This window comes from Salvia splendens, chromosome 9 (assembly GCF_004379255.2).
Source record: "Salvia splendens isolate huo1 chromosome 9, SspV2, whole genome shotgun sequence".
Classification (NCBI taxonomy): domain Eukaryota; kingdom Viridiplantae; phylum Streptophyta; class Magnoliopsida; order Lamiales; family Lamiaceae; genus Salvia; species Salvia splendens.
In genome coordinates, this window is record NC_056040.1 from 10,639,714 (window position 1) to 10,652,257 (window position 12,544).

Here is a 12,544-nt window from a genome sequence, read left to right on the forward strand (position 1 = left end):
ACTTCAAAGCTCGATGTTGTGTAGATTTTAGGCCAATATCCTCCTTTTATAGACAGAGGTTGTGCCACAAACAAGTTAAAAAGTTTTACATGTTGATAATCAATTAGGAAAAAGTAAGAGGCACTCGAGTGAAGGGCATTAAAAAACAAAATTTGTTAGAATAGCTAAATAGGAAAAAGTAAGAGGTACTTGAGTGAAACCTTTTAAAAAATAAAATTTGTTATAACCAAAAAGGAAAACGTAAGAGGCACTTGAGAAAATTTGTTATAACCAAAAAGGAAAATATAAGAGGCACTTGAGTGAAAATCATTAAAAAACAAAATTTGTTTGTTATAACCAAATAGAGAAAGTAAGAAGGGCTTTAGTGAAGGCCATTAAAAAATAAAATTTGTTAGAATAGCTAAATAGGAAAAAGTAAGGGGTACTTGAGTGAAACCTTTAAAAACAAAATTTTTTATAACCAAAACAGGAAAAAATAAGTGGGACTTGAGTGAAAACCATTAAAAAATAAAATTTGTTAGTTATAACCAAATAGAGAAAGTAAGAGGGGCTTGAGTGAAGGCCATTAAAAACAAAATTTGTTATAACCAAACAGGGTAAAAGTAAGAGGGACTTTAGTGAAAACCATTAAAAAAACAAAATTTGTTATAACCGAATAGGGAAAAGTAAGAGGAATCTTGAGTGAAAGTCATTAGAAAACAAAATTTATTATAACCGAATAGGGAAAAGTAAGAGGAATCTTGAGTGAAGGCTATTAAAAAATAAAATATGTTGTAACCAAATAGAATAAGGTAAGAGGGACTTGAGTGAAGGTCATTAAAAAATAAAATCTGTTAGTATAACCAAATAGGAAAAAGTAAGGGGAAATTGAGTGAAACTTTTAAAAAACCAAATTTGTTATAACCAAAAAGGGAAAGTAAGAGGGACTTCAGTAAAAATCATTAAAAAAACAAAATTTGTTAGATATTATCAAATGGAGAAAAGTAAGAGGAATTTGAGTGAATGCCTTCAAAAAACAAAATTGTTATAACCAAACAGGGTAAAAGTAAGAGGGACTTGAGTGAAAACCATTACTCCATCTGTCCGCGAATAGGAGTCTCGTTTTTCCATTTTAGTCCGTCCGCGAATAGGAGTCTCGGTTCACTTTTACCATAAATGATAATAGGGTCCCACATTCCACTAACATTTCATTTAAAACTAATATATACAAATGAGACTCATATTCCACTAACTTTTTTCTAGTCACTTTTCCTAACATTCTTAAAACTCGTGCCGCCAAGGAATGAGACTCCTAATGACGGATGGAGAAAGTAAAAACAAAATTTGTTATAACCGAATAGGGAAAAGTAAGAGGAATCTTGAGTGAAGGCCATTAAAAAATAAAATTTGTTATAACCGGATAGGGAAAAGTAAGAGGAATATTGAGTGAAGGCCGTTTAAAAACAAAATATGTTATAACCAAATAGAATAAAGTAAGAGGGACTTGAGTAAAGGACGTTAAAAAATAAAATTAAGAGAGACTTGAGTAAAAACCATTAAAAAATAAAATTTGTTAGTTAGTATAATCAAATAGAGAAAAGTAAGAAGAATTTGAGTGAATGCCTTTAAAAAATAAAATTTGTTATAACCAAACAAGATAAAAGTAAGAGGGACGTGAGTGAAAACATTAAAAAACCAAATTTTTTATAATTGAATTGGGAAAAGTAAGAGGAATCTTGAAGGAAGGCCATTAAAAAATAAAATATGTTATAATCAAATAGGATTAAGTAAGAGGGACTTGAGTGAAGACCATTAAAAAATAAATTTTATTATATGAAATTAAGAGAAAAGTAAGGTTATTAAAAACAAATAGGGAAAAGTAAGAGAGACTTAATGGAAGGTCATTTAAAAATAATTGTTATACAAAATTTAAAAAGTAAGAGAGACTTGAGGGATTACCGTTATCTAAATTTCTAAAATTGTGATATTTATACATTAATTGTGAAGATTCTATATTTCTTACGTCATTATCAAAATCAACACTATAGATAAAAATATATTTAGCATAAATAAAAATAAAAAATATAAATATAAGGTGAATATAAGAAAAAGTATAAAGTTAATAAGAAAATAAGGAAATATAATTAGTTCTAGGGCATATATTTATATAGAAAATTTGCATTTAAATATTTTAATCTCTTTTTAGCTTGGGGCAGTTATAAATTTTGGATTATCTTTTATGTAAGGCTATGTGAAAATGTGGAGGAATAGTTCAAATGATATGTTGGGACACATATCAAATGAAAAACGAGTAAAAAAATTTGATTTTGTAGCAGACCAATGGGCCAACCCGCTGGGCTGACCGGCTTAATCCACTGGCCCGAACGTGCTAACCCGATTTTGAATCGGTTTGTAATTTTTTCAGTTCTAACCCTTTAATTTTAGTAGGCTAATCGGGCCAGTCCATCTGGTTCGGATTCAATTGACATCCCTATCATTGATAAACTTTCTTACCACTTTTGTAGTTCATCTCTCTTACTATATTCCATCTTTCATATTATACCCATATTTTTATTTCTTCTCATGTTTTGTCAACTCCACAATAAAATTCACCACATCCCCAAAGGAAGCTATTTTTCAAGGAGTATATGAGAGTTGAAAGGTAGAATGCGGAAAATAAAATATTATTACAGAAAGTAAAAAACGGGAGAACTTTAAATACTACATTGTAATATGCTTGGGTTAATTCTCTCAATGGTTACACAACCTTTTATAGGCTCTAATTCTAGCTATACATAGAAAATATATTCTATTTCCATAAATATATTCTTGGTTTAATTTTCCATTATCTTTAATTGATTTTCTTCATTATTCTTGTCATAACTTCACCTATTGCCTTCTTGTTCCCCAATTAATTGATTTTCTTATTCCAACACTCCCCCTCAAGTTGAGTATCGAGTTTTTCGACACTTAACTTGCATGATCTTTAGTTTGATAAATAATTTATACTCTGATAAGGCTAATTTCATGCATCGGTCTAGGGGTTTTATTTCGCAAAATTACTGGGTCTAACGCACGATTTAAGCAAGGTGTGTGAAGGTTTTCGCTAGATCCAGGAAAAGAAAAGGACGCTTGCATGGTCCTAGGAAACTGGCGAAAAAGTGGACATTATGAAGGAAATTGCTTGACGGAGGAAACCTCGGAGTTGAAGGGTAGAATAGGGATTTCTACGAAGACTCTAGAAGGCTATGTCCGCATCTATAAAAGGAAGAAGCATGCAAGCTGGAGGGATCTTCTCGGTGGAGACCTTGCTAACAGCCAGTAGCTTAGTCCATTCTCTTCACACTCTTGGGTTCTTTCGGTGGGAAATCCAGGGCACACTAGGGGGTTCACCTCTAGCTTTCATACATTTTCGATTTGGTTGTAACACCGTCCTTCTTTAGGGCGAAGAAACAATTTATTTTCCGCTTTAGTTTCTGCTGAATTCGCCGAGCTTCACTGTTCGAAGCTCGGACCCCTTTTGTTTCTGGATATTTCTTACTTTTATGCAAGTTTCGTTTTCCTTTACGTCGATCGTGATGGTTACTGTTGTTTGATTGTGTTTACTTGAATTCTGGAGTTGGATTGTTGGAGTTGGTTGATTTCTGGATTATTGCAGGTTAATGGTTGAATCTGGGAGAATGGAGCTGGTTTGTGAATGAATCGGGGTTTGTCTGGTTAATGTTGTGGAGTTGTTCGTGATTGTTGGAATTTGGCAGTGATCGGAGCAGATCTGTTAGAATCGGAGTTATGGAGTTGATTTTGTTGATTGTTGAGTTTGGATTGCTTGGATCCGGAGTGGATTAAGCGTCCGACGTGATTCTGAGCAGGAGTGTTTAATTTTATGCCGCGCTTACGTGTTTTCATTTAATTTCTAATTTCGCCTAGTTTACGTAGATCTGGTGTATTTCCGATTCGTAGCAAGTTTCCGGCGTCCAAATTTCTATATTCTGTTCGAATCCAGGAGTATGCTCTGTTTTCTGCATTTACGCGTCTGAGTTGGTTAGGAAATTGTATGGGTTGGTTGTCTGCAGCTTTTACCGTACTTGCTATTTCTGGAAATATGGTCCCCACTGTTAGTTGCTTTTTGTTTGGCTAGATTAGGTAATTGTTTACTTAGTCTAGGGAGTAATTGTGTCTTTCGGATTTGATGTCTGATTCCAGTAAGTTTTCTGTGTCCTAGATCTAGCGTTTACATTTCTTGCCTAGATCTAGTGATAGTTAAAATCTCAACCCCTTTGCGTGGCAACAGCCGTTTGTTTCCATAGTCTTTTAGCACTACTTTGCGAATCCATCTCTGTGGGATCGACCCCACTTCCCTATACTAATTCATAGTATTCGGGTTGAGGGATTTATTTTTGAAGGGGAGTCGAGTGTGTCCAACGACAAAAACACTGTAGTTCTCTTGAGTTCCTGGACCCAGTGATCCAGTGGATTTAAGGAGCGTTGTGTCTGGACCGAGCTTTGCATTAATTCTCATATGTGCACACTTGCTTACTCCTGAGTCTAGTCATTCGACATTAGAGTTCGAGCGAAAGACTCTACCACTTCATACTCGTATTTAAGAGTTCTTCAATTTCCATTGATAGTTTATGCTCGTATCATAGAGCTTCTTCAATTCATCATAGATAATTTATATTCGTATCAAAGAGTTATTGAAAGTTTAGACTCGTTTCAAGGAGTTCTTCAATTTTTTGTTGACAGTTTTAACTCGTGTCAAGGAGCTAATCTAGACAGTTTTAACTCGTGTCCGGGAGCTTCTTTAAACAGTTTTTACTCATATTTAGGAGCTATCTTAGATAGTTTTAGCTCGTATCTAGGAGTCATCTTATATAGTTTTAACTCATATCTAGGAGCCATCTTAGACAGTTTTAACTCTTGTCGATGAGCTAATTCAGACAGTTTTGACTCTTGTTAAGGAGCTAATCTAGACCGTTTTTGCTCGTATCTAGGAGCCAAATTTAGACCATTCTCGGCCCATTCCAGCTCAAACTATGAGCCCATTCATTTCTTTTCTTTGTTGAGCCTAATACCACTAGGCCCAAATTTATTTCTCCTTATTGGAGACCCATAACAATGAAGACGTGAAACCATCAGCCTCCTTTATGTTTCTTCATTGGTCTTTTCTGGGTGACATACTCTCAAACCATGCCATCTCCACCGAGATATCGTCGAACTCCGCGTCTGTTCCGTAATTCCTTTTTCTCTAGTGCCTCGACGCCATCGAGGATCGTGCATCCGCTCCTTTACCGAAAGCTCTCTTCTTCGATCAACTGACTATCAATCATCATTGGTTCTCTTCTCGGTTAATGTTTCCACGGTTCCCCCTATGACGGATTCCAGTTTTGAAGCCGACACAAGCTGCGTCCGACAAGTTTCTTATTGCTGCTCCTTTCGCGGCGATCAATTAGTTTACTTCATTCTATGTAACCATCTTCTCGGCATCCTTTAGTCGCCCATCTTCGGCCTCCATCATTTTGAGCCTTGGACAGCGATCCTTTTCTTGTATGCGTCGTGTTGGCCTTCTCATTGGCTTCCTCTTTATCCGGCTATTAACTGCTGCTCCTGTCATCTCGATAAATTATTCGGCTGGGGTTGTCCTCTCCTCCTCTGTCGGATAATTTTTCATTGCTGTCTGTCTTAGGTAGCTTCTATTGGGCCGTTCCATCATCGATCCTTTTGCATCATATTATCGACGCTCCATCGGTGTGTGGGCTGCGCCTTGGTAGCTTTCTTGCCCTCTCACCGCCGGTCATCTTTGGCTTTCACGGCCACCATAGATTTGGAGAGTTGTTCGGTCGCATACTTCCTCTCCCCCTCGGTCGGACAAAACGTGAACTCCTTCTCTGTTTTCTTATCTTTGATCGAGGAGAGGTTTCGGGCATGTAGCCACCTTTCTCCTTGGCCTTCTCCAAGACTCCAATAGGGCCGATCTGGCCTCTTTGGTTTCACCTTCTATCCAACTCCGGTTACCTGCCTCTTCATCAGCATTATCTCTCATTCGCCTCAACGTCTGTACGGCGTCACTTTCACTCTCTCCCTCACCTCACAGACGTTGGCTGCTTGGTGGTGGAATTCCTCTGCCATTCTCGGCAGATGGCATGCAACCTCTCTAGATTGACTCCTTTTATGTTTTCTTCTTTCCGTTGAATACCAACGGTAACTCTTTCCCTTTTGGCATCTCCGCCTCGGAGACTCGATCTATTCCATCGCTGCTCCGATGCAGCCTTCTTCTCCCCGTCCATGGGATCCCCTCCACAAACTCATAGGCATAAACTTCAGCCAGCCGTTCTCCAAACAACTCGATGAATCTTCCAGCGGGGCTGTCCTCTTCCCCTCGGTTAGATAATTCATCGAAACTGAAGACCAGTTCCACTAGTTGAATTGATAATGACCACCTCAGCTACCTTCCAGGTAAATCATCACCATCTCTTCGAATTCATGCATTTGAAGGGAATACGCCCAACAATTAAGGCAACAATAGTTGGTGTCTCTGTCACACGGGACTCCATATTTGGATCGGTCTGATCTGCTTATTTTCCGAACGACAGAATTGTTGTGTAGTTTACTTCTTCTCCTAGGCCGAACAATTTGTCGACAACACGTTTCTCAACCTCCTCGGCTTTAATGGCTTTCTCAACGGCCTCTCTAGCCTTTCTTCATCCCTGCAGCAGAGACGACTTTTTTGGTGCCATGGTTCCCGGTAATTTGAACTGATAATATCTCGGTATTTTGAGATTATGGGATTTGTTTTAGGGTGATTTGGTATGTTGGTTTCTTGGCTGGATATTTGGATAGTTTGGCAGTTTTAGGCTATGGTAGATTCGACAGTTCATAGGTTTATTTGCAAGAATTCGCTTCTGGTATGGGAAGAATTAGATGGAAGACTTTGTTGGACTTTTGGGAAGATATCTCGGCTGGTTTATTTATCTTGATTATTTGGAGCTATTTTTGGCTATTTTTGGGAAGGTTATTAGCTGATTTGGCTGTTAGGCTATAACTATATAATTGGTCAGATTTTTGGGGCTAATTCATGGCTGTTTTTGAAAGGGTTTTGGCTTGGTTTGGCTAGTTTTTGGAAAGGGACGATGACGAAGGTTTTTTCTTTTTGCAATAGAGGCATAGAAGGAGAAGGCTAGGCTGTTTTTATTTTTTATATAGAGACAGTGATCGATCCCTATGATCGAACCTGCTCTGATACCAAGTTGAAAAGTAGAATGCGGAAAATAAAATATTATTACAGAAAGTAAAAGACGGGAGAACTTTAAAGACTATATTGTAATATGCTTGGGTTAATTCTCTCAATGGTTACACAACCTTTTATACGCTCTAATTCTAGCTATACATAGAAAATATATTCTAATTCCATAAATATCTTTTTGGTTTAATTTTCCATAATCTTTAATTGATTTCCTTCATTATTCTTGCCATAACTTCATCTCTTGCCTTCTTGTTCCCCAATTAATTGATTTCCTTATTCCAACAATATATGATAATGAAATCTTCAGTCACTTATCAAACTAGTCCCTTCGTGCATAAAGAAAATGAACATTTGGTTCGGCACAAATTTTTAATGCATAGGTAATATTGGTGGAGAGTGGGTTCCATATTATTAGTAGTGTAGTGGTATAAGTTGTAAATAAAATAATTTATAGGGGTAATGCGTTGTTTAAATATTCTAAAATTAGAAAGTTCATAGTACTTTTCAGGAGCAAACTAATAAGGAAATACTAGTTTATACTTTTCAGAGACAGATGAAGTAATATTTTTCATGGGAGTATATGATCCTAAAATCGTCGAACTCGTGTTTAATTGAATTTTAGTAGTTCATTAAAACTTCATTAATTTTTAAAAAAACTGCATAGGATTTATTTTAGACAAAAGTCAAAATTTGGATTCTTACATTTACTCTAAAAAATATTTTAGTTTTATATATTAAATGTGTTACCTTTTGGTCTCAAACAATAGGTTTTGGACCAGAATAAACATTTTCGTTATATTACCGGTCAAATGTGCTTTGAACAAATTAGTGACTTAATTATAAATCTAATTAACCAGATTAACCTAACTAATTCATTATTAAAATTTATAAAATACATTATTACCTATAATAAAAAAAATCAAAAAATATTTGTTAACATAAAGTAAAAAATATTAAAATTTATAAAATATTTTTGCCTATAGTAAATATAAATTGAATTAAAATTTATAAAATATTCACAAATTTAATTTTTGTTATAACTAAAAATATAGGTAAAATATTAAATTATAATTTAATTTAACTTTTAGGTAAAAACATTATACTCTGTAAAAAATTTAATATGAAATTAATTAGATTCATAATTATTTTCCTTGCACATATTGCTTCACAAAGAACTCTTCGTCATGATGATGGTGATGGTTAATGATAGCACAAGGTTATTGAAGAGCTTCATCATTTGATTGTTGCTATGCAAATAGAGATAGTTAGTCTTAAAAGGGGAATACTTGAAGCAAGTTGAAAATTTGTATTGTTATCTTTGTATTTGAAGCTATCAATGGAAATGGATTCTTGAAAAAAAAATACAAATCACTTAGTTGATTTGGGGATTTCCGCTTGGTTTTGTTGGGTGCGAGTTTGCCATTTTACTTTTTTTTTATATTTTGGCTAGAGTTACTTTGAATGAATTCTTATTGTTTCGTTTTTAAAAAAACACTCTTCGTCCTCCAAATTCAGGTACGTGCCAATCGCCTTTAACATCACCTCTCATCAACTTTTTTCCAGCTTTCTCGTCAAATCCAACAACACTTGCCTACTTGCTGGTTCATGGTCCGATCGGGCCGGTTCGATCTTTAAAATGTTGGTATTGATAAATCTACTTCAAATTTTGAAAACTAATCACTATACTGATAGAAAAAAAATCGTTCTGAATAATGTGACAAGGACTCAACAAAAGACCCGGTGGTTGTGATACGAATATTTCTACTATTATTATTTTGTTTAGATATTATAGGGATTTAGCATATCTTCTTTGTTTAGATATTATATGGATTTAGCATATCTTTTTGTATCCACACATATTATAAATATGTGTGGAGTCTTCCATAATATTCAGTCAATCAATATATGAAATTATCATTCTTTTGGCTCAATTGAGTAGCAAACAAGAAACATCTTCTAAGGTTGCCGACGAGGCTGATCTCGCGCTCAACCGCCCCTTTTTGCCGTCCAAGTCACGACCCAACGTTGGGCGCTCGACAACGACGACATCTCGTTTCTTGATTTTGTGTGGAAATCGACGTTACGGATTTAGGTCCTTAACAACTGGTGCTTTCATTGAGAGCTGACCCTCCCACCATCTCGAACCGAAGCTACACCGCTGCCCGACGGAAAACATTCCGCTCACAGCAACTGCTTTGGTTGTCGAGTCCCGCCTGTCCGCCGAGCTCTAGCCGCAGGACAACACTACTTTTGCAACGCCCGACGGGAAGGATTCCCGCGTGCCGCGTCGAAGTCAGACGATCATCATCCACCACAGCCACGCCTCAGTCCGTCAACATGTCATACGACTACGCCGGCTATCGTCGTCGTCAATACGACTTCCCTCAGGTCACACAGCCATTCCGTCCCTACCATCCGGGCCAACCTCGCCGTGTAACCAGTTGGGACTCTCCGAGCAGCCAGGTGGAAGTACTCCGTCCTCCGTCGTGGCCTGATCCAGAATCACCCTACGTCTCACACCACTTGGCTCCACCTGATCGTGTCCCACGGCCGAGATACCAGCCCATCGGGTACCGCGATCGCGCGCAAGACGCTTGGCCCCGACACCGCGGTGGCTACGTCGAGAGGGGTGGCCACCTATCTGATCGCGGAGATCATCAGACCCAATTAGGGTTTGATCGCTACCCGCCAACCCCAACGCAACGGCACCGCCCAACGTGCTGGGACCCACCGGCTCAACATGAGGACCGCGGCTACCCGACCGTTGACCGGCCCCGATGCTCGGAGACGTGCTGGGACCAACCTCGCCCTCGGGAGGATGTGAGAGCGCGAGTCCAGCCCGCCTCCCACCAGCCCCGCTACTCCACCGAAAAGCCAACGCGGGACCTGTACAGTCAGCCCGCGCGTGGGACCAGTCAAACTCCAGAGCAGCCACGCCTGCCGCTAATACGGGTCTCCCAAGCGGAGAAGTCAGAACGGTCCAGGTTGGGTCTCTGCTGGCACTGTCCCGAGAAATGGGTGATGGGACATGTGTGTAAACAACGCATTCTCTGTTATGCGGATAATGGAGAGGAGTTTGAGGAGAACATTCAAGATGAGAATTTAGCCGAAGAGAAAACTGATAATACTCCCACGATAGTATTCGGTGATTATGTTCCCCATGACATTACCGATGTTCACAATGATGGCGCTCCTCTTGATGTTCAAAACAACGAGTCCCCTGGAGAGTTCCTCAAGAACAAAGGGATTGTCAAGAACGACAGTGAGCCACCGCAAGTGCTCGTTGGGGTATATGATGAGAAGATTGGTGAAAAGGAGGAGACATTGCTAGAAGATAAAGAGGAGGATGGTTCTATTGGTGAAGTGGAGAAGATAATCGACTCACTCAATGTTGTTCAAGTGTCATCCAAAAATATTGTTGTAAATTGTTGGGGCAAGAAAGGAGATGGTGCTTACACCGATTTGCCCTTAATTGCTTGTGTCTATGTGGATTTGAATGTCGGTGATGTTCCAAGTATGAATCATCGATCAACATCGCTCGACAAAGATGCAAGGTTGATCCCTCCGAGTAATGACATGCCATGCTTGGGCATTCTGGGAGGCATGGACAAGTTTTCAATTTGGCAAGGAATTTTTCCGACAAAGTTGGGTCTCCTTTGTTGATTTTTTATGGAGGTGAAGAAGGGAGACGTTCAACTGTTCGATGTGTGTTTGATCCAGGAGGAGTTGCCACGCCGAAGCTTCTGATTTCAACTCTCATTTTTGCTTCGTGGTTCCCACCTTGAGGACAAGGTGTGTTGGCAATTGAAACTAAAAATATAACATATAACTGTCCCACATCGGTGTCAAGAGAAAACTGAAACTAGTATATAAGTCTCATGGGCCCCTCCTCCTATCACCAATTGGTTTTAGGATGGAACCCATGGATTTCTATCATGGTATCAGAGCGGGTCACCGATTGTGGGCTAAAAATTGACTGACCCAGCAGTATATCTGGGCTGAAACCGAAAAAAATGACTGACCCAGCAGTATAACTGGGCTGAAAATTTGGGCCAGTGGTCCAACTGATCGAAAAAAAATTGGGCCGATTGTCCAATCGATTAGAAAAAGTCCAACCCCTCCAAGGTTCACCTTGAAGGGTTTGAGGGAGGGTGTTGGCAATTGAAACTAAAAATATAACATATAACTGTCCCACATCGGTGTCAAGAGAAAACTGAAACTAGTATATAAGTCTCATGAGCCCCTCCTCCTATCACCAATTGGTTTTAGGATGGAACCCATGGATTTCTATCAAGGTGGATTTTAACCGTGGGGGAGTTCATACGAGTATTTCTACTATTATTATTTTGTTTGGATATTATAGGGATTTAGCATATCTTTTTGTATCCACACATATTTATAATATGTGTGGAGTCTTCCATAATATTCAGTCAATCAATATATGAAATTATCATTCTTTTGGCTCAATTGAGTAGCAAACAAGAAATATCTCCTAAGGTTGCCGACGAGGCTGATCTCGCGCTCAACCGCCCCTTTTTGCCGTCCAAGTCACGACCCAACGTTGGGCGCTCGACAACGACGACATCTCGTTTCTTAATTTTGTGTGGAAATCGACATTACGGATTTAGGTCCTTAACAGGTTGGCTTTCGAAAATATTTGGTGGGAGGTTAGTTTCTTAGGCCAAACTCCACATTGTTACTATCAATCATGGCCTGGCTGGTTTTAGAAGTCATGTGGTGATTAATCGTGCATATCAATAATATTGTTATATAGAAAGCCTGTAACTGACTTTAATTCTTTTAAACACAATCAGATATCTTGTCAGATATTTATAATTAGAGCTTTTGCAATACAATAGTGTTTAACTAAAGTCTCGCGCTCTTTGTCGACGTCCTCTCGGTGAAGGAATTCCCTAAAAACATCTTCCTGCAGGTCCTCCCCCACCATTTCGATGTCCTCTGCATGGACCCGATGTTCAGCGGGAAGGTGACGTGGCAGAGGTTGCCTTTTGTGTTCAACAAAGTGAAGATTTGTAACGAGGATTACAGAATCAACTCCGTCGATTACTTCTTAGACATTTTCAAAAAGGAAGGGTGCACGATGGTGGAAATGAGCTGTGCGGAGCAAGATAGGTACGCCGCAGTGTTCTGGAGAATTTGCAGCTCGATAGCACTTCAATCAACTCCAAAGGGTACGAGATGCTGTTGAATTTGGTGGAGAACACAGCCAGTGACAGTTTCAACCTATACTATGGGCTCTTTATGTATAACAAGAGTGCGATGGAGCAGCTGGAGAGATTGGATTTGGCGTTTGGGGCTTTGACG